A 20,465-nucleotide genomic window follows, 5' to 3' on the forward strand; every position below is an offset into this window, starting at 1 on the left:
TTAATGGATCTTACCAATGACCCTCGGAACTCTGTTATCCCATTTGACATTCAATGGGCAACGTGCAAAGCTACACTAAGAGGAATATTTATTAAAAAATCTTCATACCATAAAAAAAGAAGAAGAAAACCGTCTCATGTCCAAAATCAGAGAACTAGAGGCAAAACTTCAACTGAATTATTCTTCTTTATTAGAACACGAAGTGATAAGTAAGCAAAGAGACTTATTAAAACTCCATCAATCAAATTACTCCCTGCAAGAAATAAGGTTTATTACTAAATATTCCAAATGGTTACAAACTCTCCCTAAAGCATTAGCTAGATTGCTTGATAACAAACAATCCTCACCCAGGATAGCTTTGATTAAATACCAAGATATGCTCTACAGATTGGGCACCCAAATCGTAAACTTATTTTACCAATTATACCCAGGAATATATGCTAACCATGTACAACAAATTTCAACTTCAGTAATAAATGACTACCTTAACAACATAACATTCCCAAAGCTAAATGAAGAACAGAAAGGAATACTAACTGCCCCATTGAGTCAAATGGAAATATTAGAAGATGTTAAAAATCTTAAGTCAGGGAAACCTCCAGGTCCAGATGGATATTCTCCTGATTTTTATAAAACCTTCAAAGAGGCCCAAGCTCCCATTTTACTTACGTTATTTAATAGTATATCAACCTATGGAATTTTGGACCTTTCTATCAATCACTAAGACCATTCTAATCCCCCAAAATAACTTCGAATCCTAACAATTATAGGCCAGTTTCATTAATGAACATTGATATAAAAATGTTATTATCCATTCTAGCTGAAAGACTTACAAAGGTGATCCCCTTCCTTATTTCTGATTAGCAAGCAGGCTTCATGTCCAACAGACACACATGGGATAACACTTTAACAATGGACTCTATGATCAATCTTACTAAGAAGGACATTAATCCTAGGTATGCCATAATTTTGGATGCATCAAAAGTATTTGATAGGGTTGATTGGAACTTTCTATTCACAGTGCTACCCCACTATAACATTCCCATTGAATACATTAACATTGTCAAATCTTTTTACAACAGCTCCTATATGTGTTTATATATAAATAAAAAATTGTCGCAACCGATAAAAATCTCAAATGGAACCAGGCAAGGATGTCCACTCTCGCCCCTTCTCTTTAACTTATACTTAGAGCCATTCTTCTTATCCCTAAAACAAAAAACATACCATTCAATTCCCAAGGTTCTAGAAACCAAAGTTACGCTGACCGCACTTGCGGACAATCTGAACCTCTATTTTGAACACCCCTTAACAGACACCAGAAAATTAGTCACCACACTGAATACATTTGCACTGATTTCAGACTACAAAGTTAACAAAGACAAATCCTGTATTTTCCTGATTAACCCACAAGCACATAGAGAATTCCTTCTCCCAGATTCTACCTTCCATATTGAATACTCCTGCAAATATTTAAGAGTTTGGTACGAACATTCCTCATCTTTTATATTACATGCCAACCTAATGAAAATATGGATGGCAATATCACAAGACATGTCTAGATGGCAACAACTGAAACTTCCTATGCTATCCAGAACCTCAATTATTAAGATGAACATTCTCCCCAAAATTCTCTAACACTTTCACGCATCTCTATCCTTCATCCCCAATATATTATTTTCCAAAATTCATAATGCTTTTGCTAAGTTTATCTGGTATCCAAAGTCAGTAAGGATGTCTTATCAAAGACCCTTCCAAAAGATAGTGGATGTCTCGGATTGCCAGACTTACAATTGTATTATAGAGTTCTACATGCCAGCACTAATTAAAATTGCTAATTACAGGTCCAAAAATCAAGCATGGACCCCCTTAGGATAAAAATGTGGTTTAACCATACCTTAAAAATCGACGTGAACCCCAAAGCTTTCCCTTTCATTGACCCATGTGTTCTTAGAAAATTAAAGCTGCATCATATATTAAAAGAGAAAATCAAATCCTTTCGTGGACTACTTAAATCCCTGAATCTGGAGAAATCCCTCAAGCTACTGCAGCCTTTACACCTAAACCCAAATCCCCAGCTGAATAGGAATATGATTAACTTAAATGACTACCCGCTTATCAAAGAATACAATGTATGGGATATTCAAAGGCATAGAGAGTTGTCATTTATGGATCTACGGAAGGTTCTAAGTCTATCTAAAAAAATATACCTTTTATTGCCATTTTCCCCTTTGATTTATAGATTTATTAAATATTTTAATTAGATGTATAATTCAGAGACATCTTATTATTAGATCAGTTATTATTATTAGATTAATATTATTACACACATATATATGAATTTTTTATTAATAATATTATTTTTAACTTACTGAATGAGTTTTATTTGATGCACTAGTCAGAGAGATTTTATACATATTTAAATATGACATTTATAAATTACATGGGGTTCTATACGATGTTATATGAGCAGTGTTAACTTAATGCAATATGTATGTTATGAAAAGTATATATATATATATATATATATATATATATATATATATATATATATATATTTAGGATGAATGTTGAGGTTATTTATTTGCTTACAAAGTTATATACATATGTTTTTTATTCAGAAAGTCTACGCAATGGTTATAATGGGAGATATGTGTTCTTAATTAATTATGACATCAGTTTCTATGTTAACCAATCAGTTTTATAGTCTAGTTATTTAAATGAATGAGTATTTGAGCATTTATAAGTCTGAGGAAGCCAGTATGGTGAAAGCGCTAACTTTTTTGAAATAAAATTAAAACATCCTTTGATTTTAAATATATCGGTTGTTCCAGTTTCGTTTCTATAAAGTGAGCAGCTGCTATGTATGGTGCTGGTGGACGTATTTTTGCTTTATTGGATTTGTAAAACCACCTGTATCTTTACTCTTTGGTGGAGTGTGACCTTTTCAGTAATAACAGTATGGTATCCCTTGCCTAAAGGTTTAGTACAATCCTACACCAAGATAAAGTAGCATTTGCAAACTACTGGAACCAGCATGGTCTGAATTTTTCTAAGGAGCAGAAATTATCAGCCATTAAAACTACTCTTTCTTTCTTCCCTTTTAAAAAACTTACTTATATACAATATATGATTACCAATAACCTATACTTTACACCTGTCCACCTAAATAAATTTAATCCGAATGTCTCAACTGTTTGCCCATGTTGCTCTTACCCCCAAAGCAGATATCCTACACATGGTTTGGTTTTGTAGATATTCACATAGTATTTTGTGTTCTCTTAAAGTGAGACTTCAAAAAGTGGGATACCAGAAATTAACCCTTTCCTGGGAAATGACAGTCCTACATATCACAGACATGAATATCCCAAGGTTACGCTTTGTCTACTTGTCAAACTTTACATTACCAAAAATTGGTTGACTCATACTAAATTGTCACGGATGGGTTTCAGAAACATGGCGGACAAATATATTACCTCGCAAAAACTGTTATTAATTAGTCCCCAGAAATGAATTTACTTTTGAAAGTTCTGGAATACCTTATTTGAAGTATTATCTGATAATTAGCATACTACTTAACTCTGAGGATTCAGACTTAAAGGCTGCTACCCTATTGTTGCTTCCTTCTCTTTTTTTTCTTCTTTTCTCTCCCTTTACACTGCCCAGTTGTTGTGTGGCTCAGATATAAAGCAATCTCCCTTAATATGATTGCTTCTTCAGATAGCACATAAATGATTATACCCTGTGTGCAGGTGAATTGCTGATTTGCTCACTCTTGTGTTTTCTATTTATGTTAATCCAGATGTATATCTACATGCAGCACTGGTGTATATAGATTGTATATAGATTGTATTTATCTACTACCTTGTAACTGAATGACACTCATATTCTGCAAGTGTTTTGTGAAGATGTTATATTGAAAATCATTAAAAGTTCTATTTGAAAAAAAAAAAAAAAGAATTGCAGCTGCAATATTCTGTAGCCATAGTGGTGGGTGAGGAAGGGCAATACTGGTACATGAATTGTTATGGCGAGGTACACAGATGGAATTAACTGCTTTATCTGGAAAATATTCCTAAGATGATTGTAGAATGACTTAATAAGTATTGGTACATGTACACTCAGTGCTAAGGAATTGTGAATTATTTCTCCAATATTTTGTACACATGGTATGATGTCCATCTTATTTTCATAAAAAATTAATATTGGTAGGCAAGTAGCCATAAAAAAATACAATAGAATGAATTAATATTGCCCGAGTTTTTGAGATGTTGATTTTATACTGACTTGTTTATCTTCAAGATTGTATTATGTCTGTGTATTCTTACAGGTAGCAAAAGCAGATGCATGGTGCTTAGGAAAAGAGAAATACAGATGAATATCATCAAAACAACAATGATTCTGAATACCTCTGCAGTTTATGACACGTTTTATAGGTAAGGACTAGGCTAGCTGCTTTTAAGCCTAGCCAGTTTAACTATTTGTGCTTGAAATAGCCAATCCCGTTTGGTATAGATTCGCCTTACCCATCCCATGGACGATAATTATATATTACCCCCTAATGAGAATAACTGGGATCATACCATAGATAATTTGAGGGACTCCATGCATGGGATAAAACATTTAGGAGATGCTTCTGTCCATTAGTAGTACAGGGGCAGTCCTGGGGTACGTTTTCTGTTTCCCATCCATAGAGCTCAATTGTTCTGGAGTATGGAGAGGGAAGAACTTTGTTTTATGTGGATGGGAAGTCTGTTCCACAGTAGCCATATCCTCTGTGAGATATACCTGTCCTTCCAAACTATTCTGCTGAGGTTGCAGAAGAGATTTAGATTCCTAGACTGAGTATTTTTTATGCCATTTGACTTGCTGATGCAGTAATTCTATGAGTAATGGGTTGGAGGATGCCTTGTATGCTAGACAGAGTTCACCTCTTAGTCTGTAGGATACTGGGTATTGTGACATGGCTTTAAGTCAGTCCATGTAGGACATTATTGTTTAGACCTTGTATCATTTTTTAAGGTGTGCTGTTGCATGTGTCTGGACAGATACTGTATATGCCAAAGGGGGCATTACAATCAATGACTGGCCTAATGAGGGCTGAGTAAAGGGGAACAGTGACATCCCTAGAGCCAGATACAATCCTTTTGTTTATAACTGTGCAATATACAAGGACTTTCTTACAAAAATAGCACATTTTGGTCAAAAGTTAGTCACTGTCCATATAAGTTCCCAAATACTGAACAACTGGGTCAATTCTTAGGGACATATTATCAATGTGGTAGTGTCCTGGAGTAGAAGACCTTTAAGTTATACAATAATGCACTTTTTGGAATTTAGTTTTAGTCCATGATTTGGCACTGGTTATTTATTTGGGTCAAACATTCCTACAAAATGGCTAAGTCATTTGGGGATTCAAAAATTCTGCCTAGCTTGCATTCATCTACAAACTTAGTCAGCCAAAGCTCTTTGGTATTGTCTTTCACTTCAGGAAAAAGTAGATGCCAACCAGGAGCATTGCCAATACAGAAACCTGGGGACTCCACTGGTGACAGGTCTCTTTGTGGAGGTAACTTCCCCTATGTTGATTATCTGTATCCTATCTGTGAGCCATTTAGCAATTCAGCTGTGACATTGGGGTTTATTCCTAGGTTATTTAGCTTTTCTACAATGCCTGAATGGGGAACTGTGTCAAAAGCTTTTTCCAGGTCAAGGTATCTGGTGTGTACCATTTTGCTTTCATTCATTGCTTTGATGACCTTTTCAAAAAAATCCACCAAGTTGAGTAAGCATGACCTGAACTTGAAGAATCTAAACTGAGATGGGGTGCAGAGTTTAGAGGTTCCCTATGTCCCACTTGATTAACTCTATGATAAGTCTTTCCATGTCTTTGCATATGAGGCTGGTCAGACTTACAGGTCTGCAACTGTCTGGATCTGTGGAAGACCATGGGAATAATTGTAGCTGTTCTCCGCTCACTTGGTACAAAACCTGTATGGAGGCTGAGATTAACTAGTGTTGTTAGAGGTGTGGCTAAATTGTACTTCATGCTATTTAAGATACATTTAGAGAATAATGTCAGGACCCATCAATGCAGCATTTTTAACTTTTGATAAAGCATTTTGGACTTTGTCTTGTGTGAGAGTTGGAGGCAAGTCAGTCTCTGGTATCTCTTGAGGAACAGCTGGAGGGAAGAGATGGAAAGTTAGAGCTAAATGTATTGGCCATTATTTTCACTATATCCTCAGACTCAGTGTAGGTAACATCATTCAAAATTAGTTCAGTGTATTGCTGCATTGTCCTTTTCAGATTATGAATTTAAATAAAAAATGCCTTGTTATTTTCTTTATCTTGGATAACTATTTTAATTTCAATCTTATTTCATGACAGCACTTAAGGATGCATGTCGAGTGTTATTAATACAGAGTAAAGACGAGTCCTACAACACCCTGCAGGCAAGTGGTTCTGGACAATAAATCACCTGAGACCTCCCATATGGAGTCATCCAGAGGTAAGAGATAAACCTCTTGTGTACAATAGAAATAAAACCACAATTTGTATGTAGATGGGTCATCATTTGGGTCTGAAAGGTTACTGAGTAATCAAGTGTGACCAAGACTGAATACAATCTTTAATCTCACTGTCAAGTGATCAAAAACACTCTAATGTGGGTAGTAGCAGTGCTGTGTTGAGCTCTAACACCTGATATAGATCAAAGAAATCATTCTATGTAAATAGAAATGGAATTGTACTGTACACAGTCTACATCTTCATTAACTTTACTAATAAAAGACATGTTAGTAAGAGGGTAGAAAGCAACAATACTAGAAGAAATTAAAGATGTCCTCTTCAAAACAGATGTATCTAATGAGCTCTTTAAAGGTAAATGGAAAGACCACAATAAGCTATAAACTCAGTAGACCCACAGAATCAGTACAAATGTTAATAAGCCGTGCTTGTCTGGAGTCTAAGTTGCAGTAAGTGGAAGACAGAGCCATAGCAATCTATGTGACATCTACATAGTGGACATATGAAAGCAAAATAGACATATAGACCAACTAGTGTCTGGGCAATTTATAAATGAGATGTTACAAGGCACTATGAGCAAGCCCAGGTAAAAGGAATGCCTGATGCTTCTATCTTATCAGTAAAAAATCATGCACATTCTTCATACTCTTGAGTAAGAAAAGATCCTACAAATAAGCAGACAAGGAAGGCTATGCAAGTCAATCAACCACTCAAAAATGTATTCTTGGGTCATTTGAAACTACAGAAATCTCACAGGACAGCAGTGAATTTCTACCTGAGATTTATGATTGTTAAACACATTAACCACCATCCAGTTTAACTTTGACCTTGACCAGGTATGAACTTCTTTAAGCTCACACCAACATAAATCATGGCTCATACAATGTGTAAAGAACAAAGATAAGCTATGTCTCAGAGACCCAAAGAGAAAAGGTATTTAAAATTTTTGATGATACTTGGTCCAGAGGACCAATGACAGCTCTAAACTGCCACCCGATTAAATGAGTCATTGGCGCTGAGATCCATTGGCAGCTGGTCCACCAAGGCTATTAAAGCACCACTACTTGAGATACTTTTAAAATACCTAGAATGGGCTAGCTGATTATCAGATGGCAGAAATGGGAGAAGTTCTGTCGCATACAATGAACTGGGAAATTATCTAACCATCTAAGCTAACATTATCACTAATCATGTTAAACATAATTTAATAGGGTTATTGATACTACTTACTGGTCTGTTTTACTCTACAGCTCTGCAACTTCAGTCCTCATATTGTATCCAGTGTTAAGCATAGCTGATTGTTTTCTGAGAACCTGCTACAGCACTGACTCAGGCTACTTCTTCTCTGAACCACCAAACAGAGTAAAGAGGTGCTTTACTCCCCTGGCCTACCCACATTCTAACCACCATACATCATGTACTTCATAGCCACTAACCACTCCACTAAATAACAAAATCATCTAGTTCATCACAACCTACAGTCTCTTAATTTTCGAGTTACATCTACTCTCTCCCCAGTTAGAAGAAAACCAGTGCATTCTTGCCATTTTGCGGCCCTGCTTCTGGTGTATACTTCTTACAACAAAAAACATGTAAATAATACTTTAACAGCTATACTTCGCTGTGTTTTAAATCCATAAAACAACAGGCTTCATAATAATCATCACTGACATACAAAATGAACATTGTAGTCACTCATGGATTATTTAGCACAGCTACCTAAGCAGTTACACCCCCAAAAATAACCATAAATAATGTGAATACATGAGGGAGATTGTATAAAACCAACAAACAGTCCTGGATAGGGAGCATCTTCAGAACAAAACCAAATTTCTAAAAACACAGATGAGACTCGCCACAGCAGAAGTATGAAAATAAATCATTTAATAGCTGCAGTAAAAGTAAGCGCTTTCACGTGCAAATGCCGCTTCTTCAGACTTTAATAACTACACAAAAGCATATCCATTTAAATAGTACTGCCTATAAATTTGACTCAATCACATTAAATCAATTTCCTAATTAACTAAACTAATTAGAACATTTAAAGACATATACACTTAGGAACCAACAAATGAAATAAAAATTCCTGTGTGTTCATATGCATATGTCTGAGAGATACACTAATATATATGTTTTATATATATATATTTAAAAAGATAACTAAACAAAAAAGTATTGTAATGTTCCTACATCTAAGACATGTTAGCCAGACATGTCTTAGATGTAGGAACATTACATAAGTTTAAATTTAATGTCTTAGAGTTAATAAATAAAACAGACTAGGTGACATTAGGAACCATACTGAGGAAAGTGAAAATAGGTGGATATTAAAACTCCAGAGTCACAGGGGGCATGGATTAAATGAAAAGGTGACTGAAGCCTTTCCTAGCAGCACACCCCTATTTACATTGATTTTAAAGTGTAAATGTTTTAATTATGACTTTTATATTAATGTTTTTATTCATGATTTTTTATATTGGTTCTAGTGTTTCACTAAGACTTTTTTGTTTAGTTATCTTTATAAATATATATATATATATATATATATATATATATATATATAAAACATGTATATTAGTGTATATATTATCTCTCAGACATATGCATATGAACACACACAAATTTATATTTCATTTGTTGGTTTCTAAGTGTATATGTCTTTAAATGTTCTAATTAGTTTAGTTAATTAGGAAATGGATTTAATGTGATTGAGTCAAATTTATAGGCAGTACTACTTAAATGGGTGTGCTTTTGTGTAGTTATTAAAGTCTGAAGAAGCGTCATTTGGACGTGAAAGCGCTTACTTTTACTGCAGCTATTAAAGGATTTATTTTCATACTTCTGCTGTGGCGAGTCTCATCTGTGTTTTTAGAAACATGGGGGAGATTACAACTAGCCTACATCTTCCCTCTTAACAAGGAGGGACAATATAATAGTCATCATGACATTTACTAAACAGATCATATCATTCACTATAAAAGACTCGCACAATGTTATACTGATTTACATTCTCTTACTAATCCTGCAAGAAAGGCACAGACGATGAATGCAGTTTAGCACAGAATATAAAGGCAATGAGACCTTCCTAATAAGTTTAATTTTAGTCTGACAGTTACCACAGAGAATTAAGCTTATGAGCTGTTAACGAGTTGCTTCTTATAGCCCAGAGTTTGAGTTTGTCAGTCTTCTTAATGGTGGTTAGCACGCAGGACTAAGGACATGAGCTGCTAACAAGCTTCTTCCTGTAGTCCGGGGTTTGTTTCCCTCAACCTCCATTTGGTTACAGTGGCAATTTGGAAATTGGGCTAGGTTCTACACTGGTCTCCTAGACTGCATGCCTAGTTACTAGGTATGAACATATGAACTTAAATCACAGACCATATACCGTAAGCCAGTTAAGTATTAACAGCTCATACCCCTCCCACACCCAACATGTCAGTGGTCCCACTTTGAACCTAAAAGTAGTAACCAATGCACTCATTCATGAAAATATTAAGCTTGAGTAACATATGGGCACAATTACCATTACAGTTTTCAACCCACAGTGACAAAATAATTGCATTAAATGTATCATGGCTAAAAATACATTTACATGTCAGCAGATGCTGCAAATTAATATTGCAACAATACAAAATGCTGGCCTGAGGGAAAAATATGAAGCAGTGTCATAATCTAGTAGAAAAGGAAGCTAACCTTTATCCTACCTCATTAACCAAAAGTAACATTCCTTCTAATTCTAGTCCAAACTTGACACTAATACATTTAATAATAAAGAGAAATATAAAACTTTTCATAGCATCATTGTATATCCTACCACCATCTTACACCAAACTAGTAAATTAAACCACAAATAGCATGGTATCCCATACCAAAAGACATAAAAATGGTAATTGTGGTTAACGTAAATCTTGGCTGTTAAAGCCAATTAAGGCAGCACTAAATCAGGGAAATGACATTAAACAACATAAGTCACATTTATTTATAGATTTATTTACTTAACTTTGATTAGTAGGAAAGTCAAAGTGGAGAAAATCCCTTTTCTGAAGAGGCCAAGGGAGAAAAGCACCACATCCATTCATACAGATAGCATGGGTTAACAGTACAAATATGCTATATAACACTAATATATATATATATATATATATATATATATATATATATATATATATATTTATTTATATTTGTTGACCGGGAGTGTCCGACTGGACGTAGGTCCATTTTCAGCGGAGGCCCGGGGAAAAAAGCTCCACAGTTAAAATAAACAGACAGAAGTTACATTGGATTACATAGCGATTAACAATTTACATAGCAATTACTTACAACATATTTACAGATGAAGAACATAGTACATCAGTAGAGAACTAGAATCTTTATCTGTGAAGTACATAACAGACATTAACAAATGTTAAAATAAGAAGTTCCTGCTGTATAAGTACTAGGCATATGAGCATCTGAGCTTGCTATAATCAAGGTAGTTAGTGGAGTGAAAAGAAAGGTAGTGGTTGGATGGGGTGGGTGATATTACAGTGGGAGTTGCAAGGGCGTAGCCAGCATGTTTTTAGGTGCGCTTTTAGTAAAGTTTTGAAGTGGGTGCATGATGGTACGGAGGTAATTGTGGGTGGGAGGGAGTTCCATAATTTGGCTATGGTGCAGGAGAATAGTGCTTCACCAGCAGAGTTATTGGCTTTAGTGATCTGCAAGTGATTTTTTTTGCTGGATCTTAGTGGTCTGGTGGTGCGATAGGGTTGGAGTAGATTCTGGAGGGATGGGACATTTAGTGGACGGTTTACTAGTTTGTGGGCGAGTGAGAGTTGATACCATTGAAGGAGGTGAGGGAGTTCAAGCCAGCCCAGTTCAGCAAGTGAGAGACAGTGGTAACTACGGCAGGATGCCCCTGTGGCGAATTTGGCAATTTTGTTGTAGCAGGTCTCTAGCTTGTTTAGAGCGCATTGCCTTAGGTTGGTATATATTGGAGAGGCATAAAGTAGGGTGGAGATAAGGTGGGAATTTGCTATTGAAAATTTTGCTGCTTTGGTGAGAAGATGCTTATTTCTGTATAACGTTCCTAGTTTTTTGTGGACTTTTTTTATGGTCATGGATATGTGAATGTCAAATTTTAGTTTGTCTAGTTCCACTCCTAGCAATTTGGTGTGTTCAGTTGGGTATATAGTGGTGTTGTCTTTTGCTGTGATGTTAAAATGAGAGTTGTTTTGAGTTTGTTTGGTGGGTTGGAAGATGAGTAGTTTAGTTTTGTTTGGGTTGAGTATTAATTGGGCTTCGGATAACCAAGTTTCAACAGAGGAAAAGGCTTCCTGTGTGACTTTTTGCAGTTTGGGTAGGGACTGGGCTGAGCAGATGATGGTCGAGTCATCTGCGTATTGTATGAGTGTGCCATGTGTGGTGGCAGAGGCTAGATTATTTGTGAAAACAGAGAAGAGTAGGGGTCCAAGGATGGATCTTTGGGGAACCCCTATGGAGACAGGTAGTTGGGGAAATATGTCATTCTGCCATACAATGGATTGTTGGTGGTCAGACAGGTAACTCTGAAACCAGTTGGTGACTGATTGTGAGAAGGATAGGTTAATGAGGACAGAGATAAGTTGTTTGTGTGGGACCATGTCAAATGCTTTAGATAGGTCTAGGAAAGTAGCAGAGGAGAGATAGCCATTGTTTTTATGCTGAAGGATAGTGTTAGTAAAGGAGAGTAAGGCAGTGGTGGTGCTATGGTTTGGTCAGAAACCATGCTGAGTATTGGAAAGGAGGTTGTTAGTAAGGAGGTAGTCTGAGACCTGAGAGTGTATGCATCTCTCTAGTATTTTGGAGAGTGGAGAGAGAGAATAGCTATGGGGCGGTAAATGGTTAGTTCTGTGAAGGGTCCGCCTTTGAGGAGGGGAACTATATGTGATACTTTCCACAGTGTGGGAACATAACTTTCTGACAGAGATCGGTTAATCAAGATGGATACTGGGTAGGCCAGAGCATCATCTGCGATTTGTAGGTATTCACTTGGGAGGTTGTCTGCTGTTAATTTGGTGGGTTTAAGTTTAGTTAAGAGTTTTTTTATGTTGGAGGAGAAAAAGAGAAGGCAGTGGGGAGATTAGTAGTTGAAGGTGTGGGTTGGATTATATATATATATATATATATATATATATATATATATATATATATATATATATATATATATATATATATATACATAAAATGTAATGGGGTAATTACCATGCTAAGTACATTATGTTGTAGTTACAGGCATATGCACATTTTATCCAAACACTCATTCAGAGGCAGTAAAGTATGAGTCTTTCATGACATTTATTTTATTTTGCTCTGCAAAGAGGGAACATAAATTTAGTTGTTAGAGAAGTGGAGGACTGTTTCATTGATAGGCAGGCCTTCAGTATTATTTTAAATCATAAATAAGGTGAGATTAGAATAAAGTGAGGACTAATAATGAGGTTGTTAAAGGTGCAGGACCATTTTGTTGTTCAGTATGTTTTCAATGAGATTTTAAACTGTAGATGAGATATTTCTGATATCTCATTGGACAGAGTTCACAGTTTTGCTACAAATACAGAGTATAGGCAGCCACCATTATGAGATTTTGATTTCTGAGTGAGCACTAAATGTTGGCTCAGTGACTGCAGTTTTCTATATGGTGTGCACTACTTTAATAATTGCCTGGTAACAGGCATCTGTCTGGACTATAGATAATGATGCTTGTAGTCTTAATGTGAGTATAGACTAAGTGATTAGGTAGGACCAGCTAATGAAGAGACTGGAACAGCAAGGCAGTGATGTATCAGATTAGTGTTCTTAATTGCAAAGTTTTCAGATTTATTATATGATTGCTTCAGTTTTGAAAGCTGAGAGTACTCTAGCTATTTGATAAGGCATACCAAGACTGGGGTAGTCTGGTCTGTGGTACATCCTTGCCGTGACAGAAAAAGGCTGACTTTTTAAAGATGTCCTAGTTTATATTTGTTTCCTTAAACTACATATTGGAATGAAATGGTATGAGAAGGTATCGGGCCCAGTCCACCAAAAGGTAAATGTACTGTCCTGGACATAGTTATCAGAATATCCCAGACAAATTTTATGAATTGCAGTCACTCCCATCCATATTAAACAACTAAATGGATGGGAAATTTCAAATGAAAAAGCTAACAGTCAGGCTCATACTAACACAGATCATACTCAAAGCAAGCAGAACCATATGTGTCTATGAGCTGCAACTTGTAAACTGGAAATAGCTTTATAAATATCAGGATCCTAAAGCTATGCTACCTACCTTTTGCAAAATACTAATCCTAAATAAAAACTGACATTTCCTAGTCCACAACCAGAGAATATCATCCACAAATGTTTCTTTGTTAGAAGTTGATCTAAAAAGGCAAATTAAAATGAGACTGAAATGGAATAAAGCTTCTATATTTTGGAAGAAATACATCGAAAATTAAACTACAAAGCTGTCGCAGATTGAGAAGTTCATCAGGATAAATACCAATAAGGCCAAAAGTACTTACCCGAACTTACAACAGACTAACTTACTGAAGGAAACTATAATGTTCTGAGAACCCATTCAAAACATTAGGTATAGCCATTGTTTTCTGAAAAAAAAAACATTGAAAGCACAAGGAAACATACAAACTGTAAACAAGACTAAGGAAGCATATTTTTCTACCATACCTTTCATTCAAACTTTTTAGCAAAACTCTAATCATTCTTGACCTTGTACAAGAATATCCTTTCTATCTACCTTTCTACTTTAAAACAGTCTAAAGGGATGATATTTAAGGAAAACAAAGGACTACTAGTACAATCCAGGCTTCTACTAATATGTCTCGGTAGTGCCAGTCTAAGTCAACCCATTGTATACATCTTCATCTTTACATTCACAACGAAATCCATACCCCCCAATTTCAGACACCCTTTCATCCTTCCCAGTTCCAAGGTACCTATCCTGCTACAGCCAATGACTGCTGGCCCAATTGTTAGCTAATGCCCTACTGCAACAATTCTTGAAAAAAGTTTACCTGTAGGCAAATATTACTTAAAAAATATGACATACTAACAGACAAACAGCATAGATTTCACCCCAACTGTAGGAAGTTAGCAGCAGAATACAATCAAAATGACAAAGAATTCAAAAATATGGACAACATTTTACTTGCTATGCTCATATTCCTATATATAATAAACAAGACTTTTAAACTGTAGACCATCAACTATTTCTTCAGTTAACCAGAAGTGGCTTTTTGGAAGAGGTAACCCTGGGCATCACAGATTAACTCAAAGAAAGAACTTTTGTTGTCTACCTTCATAATGTACTCTTAGAAACAGGGATATTAAATAAATGAATTCCACTGGAGTCATAGCTGGGAATTCTTTTCTCCCTTTTTTTAATTTCTCCAAGTCTTTTGGGTTTCTAATAACATTATGGGAATGGAACCCATTCCTAAGTCAAAGCATTATTAAAGTTCATGAAATTAGTATTGTTTCAGTCTTTGATTTAGCCAGAAGTGGTGTGTGCAGCACCCGCATTGTGTCCAGTAATGACTCCTTCTGCAATTCATACAGTTTCATGCAACAGTAACATATCTAAGTACGACTGTAAATTCCTTTTTTATAAGACCTGCTGCTCTTACTACTATTGGAACTGTGTGGGTATCCTTCTTCCACATTGCCCTCATTTCTGCCTGCAAATCCTGGTATTTTATGATTTTTTTTTGTCTCTCTCTAAGACATTGTAGTAACTGGGTATAGCAATTTCAATGATCAATGCTACTTTTATTTTATTTTCATGGACCACTATATCTGGTTTCCTCGGATTTATTTTTTGAACTACTGGTAATGGGTGATCCCACGTGATGTAAACTTTCAGCATTTTGTAATATGCTTTGTGGCTCATGTTTCCAGTGTTTTCAGCTATGTCAGTATTATAATGTTTGTAAAATTTGCAATACAACAGTCCTAATACATTATTATGGCTTTCAGTATACAGTCCTTCTGTGATTAGTATATCCACAGCAGCAAGACGTGTGACTGTTTTCAATTCTGTTTTACAAAAACCTACATTTATCTGCTTCTCCCATATGTTCACTGGGCTTTGTAAACTGACATGCACATAGTCCACTGTCTTGGGCCACAAGTATTAACCTTTTGTCTTTTGGTTTAAATTCACCTTTCCTTAACCATTCCTGTGTTCAGTCCTGACCAACATGAGCTTGTTCCAAGAGTTTTCTATACTTCCAACTGTATTTATGCATTTTCTACATTTCTTGCCTTCTCATCTGATCCCTCATTTTATATTTTCTTTTGTTTACTGGCATATTCAGTTGCTGTCTGATTTTTATTTACTTCTGGTTTGATTTCCATTCCCACTTGACACTGATATGCTTCTGCTAAACTAAGCAGGGAAGTCATCTTACACCTATTCTACTCATGTTTTAAAACTTTCACTATGTTTGGGTCTTGTGAGGTCAGCAGATACGTATGCAGTCCTCTGATTGCAGATATATACATGTAATCAATTTTGAGGAGTCCCACACTTCCTTCATAACAGGGAATATATAGTTCTGGTATACACTGATTTTTTATAAATCGTTTGATAAGCATGAAGCATCCTTCTTGTTCTCCTGTGCAACCAATCCAACACCTTTTGCTGCCAGCCAATCACTCCAAAATTGTAAGTTAGGACAAGAAGAGCAAATTGGTTTATAGCTTGGGCTTTGATTTTAGATAGCAGTGCTGTTTTCTCTATTAATTTCAATCTTCTAAAATATTCCTTACTAAGTTTTATTCACATTTGTTCATGCTTTATTGTTGATCTTTCATCTGTTCCCAAATATTTATATACTTTCTCTTGCTCAAGTTCTTTTATATCACATTCCTGTCCCAGGCTGATGTTTTCTTGGTGTTGAAGCTTTCCTGCTTTAAAGGTTGCTTTTGCACATTTATCAAGACCAAATGACATTCTTATATAATCCAAAAAAGTTTTGCCCACTTGCAACTGTGTTTTCTGTTCCTCATTATTGGCTTTACTGGAAAGGCTCACTCAGACTCTACCACTGCTTGCTGTGAGGGAAAGGTTAGTTTGCTTCTGTTTTCTTGTATTTTGCATTTTATTGCATTTTTCTATTTTGTATACCATGATTTGTTTTCTTTACAACTGTGTTTTACCTGTATTTTGCTTTTAATTGCATATTAAAACTTGAGAAGAGACCACAGCTCTGTCTCTTGTGAGTCAGACAACATTGTGTCTGCTAACTAGCTTGCTGTGAGGGAAAGGTTAGTTTGCTTTTGTTTTCTTGTATTTTGTATTACTTTATTGCCTTTTTCTATTTTGTATACTGTGATTTGTTTTCTTTACATTATGTTTTACTTGTATTCTGTTTTTAATTGCATATTAAAACTTGCAAAGAGACCACAGCTCTGTTTCTTGAAAGTCAGACAGGACTTTTCCCATCCTCCCACCCTGTTACTGTTGTATTCTTAAACACCACTCTCTTTCAATTTGCCTGTCCCTTATGTTAATTGGATCATATAGCTATTTCCCTCTCTCCTTTCACTGGCTGGTGTAAGCACAAAATTAACATTTTGTGAAATCACTCCCCTTCAACTATTTAAATTTATTTGCCATCCTAATATTGGTGGGACCCGAAAGATGGTGAACTATGCCTGAGTAGGGTGCAGCCAGAAGAAACCCTGGTAGAGGTCCTTAGTGGTCCTGACATGCAAATCAGTCATCCGACCTGGGTATAGGGGTGAAAAACTAATCAAACCATCTAGTAGCTGGTTCCCTCTGAAGTTTCCCTCAGGATAGCTGGCGCACAGCAGACACAGTTTTATCTGGTAAAGCGAATGATTAGAGGTCTTGGGGATGAAACAATCTCAACCTATTGAAAACAACAGGAAAAGAACCAACTGAATTACCAACAACAGGAACAATGAGTGAGTCCCAGCTCTACTTTCAAAGTCTGGTTTAATTTTTAAATACAGTTCAATATATTTACAAAAACAGTTCTTAATCTCTAGCGCCTCGGCCAACAGCCTTTTCAGAGTAAAAAAATTAACAGTCACTAAAAGCCACTTTATATATACTTGTAAAACATTTAATTACATTCAATCAAACTATTATTCAATTAAAGCATGATAACATAAAAATTTAAAGAAATAGCCTTAAACAAGGCTTTGCCAGTTACATTCTCTATTCAAACCATACGGAATCAAAGTGCCATATTTCATTATTAGAATAGATTCCTTCTGCCTTAATAGATTTTTTTGATAATCAACATTATTAAAATGAAGTGGTACATGTTCTAAAACTGTTGTTTTCATACAACTAATATCCCCACCATGACATAGGTTAAAATGTTCTGCAATAGGACTAGTTGGTTTTTTATTCTTCACATCTCTGACATGTTCTTTTATTCTGTCTGCAAACATTCTCTTTGTTTCACCAATATAATATTTTTTGCATGTACAAAAAATAACATAAATTAGTCCCTTACTTCTACAGGAGTATTTGGCCCTAACAGTAAAATTTTTTCCATGAATTTTTTCTACTTCAGTTACTATATATTTACACACTGAGCAACTGCCACATGGGAAAGTAGAGCTGGGACTCACTCATTGTTCCTGTTGTTGGTAATCTCAACCTATTCTTACACTTTAAATGGGTAAGAAGCCCAACTCACTGTCTTGGAGCCAGGCTTGGAATGCAAGCTCCCAGTGGGCCACTTTTGGTAAGAAGAAAGTACAGTTTTGTACCTACCATAAATGTAGATGTCCGATAGGTATGCAACTGCAGTCCTGACATATGGGTTGTCCTGCCTCAGGCAGCCCTTCGGTCGGCCGGATTCCAAAGTCTGGGTCCGGCGTCGGCTGATGTCGCCCTTTCCCTGACGTCACAGCGCCTGGGGTATAAAAACGTCAGCCGACGCCATCTTCTTCAGTGTTTCTTGCCCCAGATGCCAGGTGCCCTCTAAGGAAAGCTAAATTTTGAAAATAGAGAAAAAATTCCAGACAAATACAACAACATAAAAACAAATACACCATAAAAGATTACCCCAGGTAGCTAAATGAGGGGTAGAACCCAAAAAAATACCACAGAGGGGTAGGTGGGAGGGAAAACCTGACTGCAGTTGCATACCTATCGGACATCTACATTTATGGTAGGTACAAAACTGTACTATGTCCTTCAAGGATGCAACTGCAGTCCTGACATATGGGATGAATACCATAGCCAACCTGGGGGTGGAAGGCACTAAGACAAAGATGGTGTAGCTAAAATGCCCTGCAGGACTGCAGAGGCAAACCCTGCTCTGGATCTGGAATATAAAGGCAGGTTGTAATGTTTGGAAAATGTATGCACGGAGCTCCATGTAGCAGCTTCTAGAATGTCCTTTGTTGCCCTCCTCTTAAAAAGGCTGTGGAGGTGGCTGTAGCTCTGGTGTAATGTGGCCTGATGTCAGCTGGCAAAGTTTTTCCATGAAAAGAGTAGCAGAATCGAATGCAATTTCCAATCCATTTAGAAATTGTCTGTTTGGAAATTGCTTTTCCCTGCAATCCAGCAGCACAAGCTACAAAAAGCTGGTCAGATTTTCTGAAAGACTTTGTTCTGTCCAAGTAGTAGCGCAACTGTCTGTGTATGTCCAAGGTGTGCAGAAGTCTCTCTCCTTTATTGTGAGGATTGGAAAAGAAGGTAGGCAGGTGAATAGCTTGATTCAGGGACAGCCTGGATACCACCTTTGGCATGAATGATGGATTGGTTCTCAAAGAAACTCTGTCCTGATGAAAAATGAGGAATGGTTGTATTGCCATAAGGGCCTGTAGCTCAGAGACTCTTCTTGCTGAGGTTACTGCCAGAAGGAAAGCTGTCTTCCAAGACATAAATTTCAACTCTGAAGATGCTGCTGGTTCAAAGGGAGGAAGAGTTAATTTTTCCAGCATGAAGTTGAGGTCCCATGCAGGCACTGGTGGTTTCCTTGGAGGGTTGATGTTCTTTGTACCTCTTAGAAACTGTCTTAGCAATGGGTGCGAAAATACAGGCGGATCAGTGTTATATTTGGCAGATATTGCTGAAGCATGTATTTTTATGGAGGAATAAGAAAGGCCATTGTGGAGCATTTCAGCCAAATATTCTAGGATCTGTGGAATGCTCATCACTGATGGGTCTTGACCCTTTTTGCTGTTCCAGATAAGAAATCTCTTCCATTTTGCTGAGTATGTTTTTCTAGTGGAAGGTCTGCGCGCCTCCAGGATGATATCTTTTACCCTTTTGGAAAGTGTGTCCTGAGGAATAGTCATGGAATCCTCCAAGCTGTCAGCTTCAATGTTTTCAAGCTGGGATGTAGTGTCCTGTAATTGTGCTGTGTCAGAAGAAGTGGCCATTGAGGAAGGAGCCACGGATTGGTGTGCGTCAAGCTCTGTAGTAGTGGGTACCAGTGTTGTCTTGGCCAGTCTGGAGCTATCAGTATGACTTTCGGCTGCTCTGTCTTGATCTTTAGTTACACCTTGGTCATCAAAGGAAGAGGTGGGAAGGCATATAGTGTTAGAGAGTTCCAACTGAAGGAGAGAGCGTCCACCTTCCATGCTTGAGGATGGTATGTCCTTGTGCAAAACTTTTGCAGATGGTGATTGAGGTGGGAGGCAAAAAGATGTATGTCCGGCCTTCCCCATGCTTGAGTTATTTGTAAGAAAATGTCTGGATGCAACATCCATTCGTGTGGATCCATGATGTTTCTGCTTAGGCTGTCCGCCAGAACATTGTCCTTCCCTGGTACAAACTGGGATTGTAGCTCTATTTTCAATTGAAGGGAAATATCCCAGAGATTCATTGCCAGTCTGCAAAGAGGGTAGGAATGGGTACCTCCTTGCTTGTTTATGTACCACATAACTGTGGTATTGTCTGTCTTTATTAGTAGATGGCCCTGATG

At 36.6% G+C, this 20,465-nt stretch overlaps 1 protein-coding gene across 4 annotated transcripts in view; it reads right to left on the minus strand.

Moving 5' to 3' along the window:
- The window catches only part of LOC122798186 (squalene monooxygenase-like), a 1,096,774-nt gene that overhangs the window by 860,843 nt on the left and 215,466 nt on the right, over positions 1-20,465 (minus strand). The gene's annotated exons all lie outside the window — the stretch shown is intronic.

Source organism: Protopterus annectens, chromosome 3.part1, assembly GCF_019279795.1.
Source record: "Protopterus annectens isolate FY-2018-M chromosome 3.part1, PAN1.0, whole genome shotgun sequence".
Taxonomy (NCBI): Eukaryota; Metazoa; Chordata; order Ceratodontiformes; family Protopteridae; genus Protopterus; species Protopterus annectens.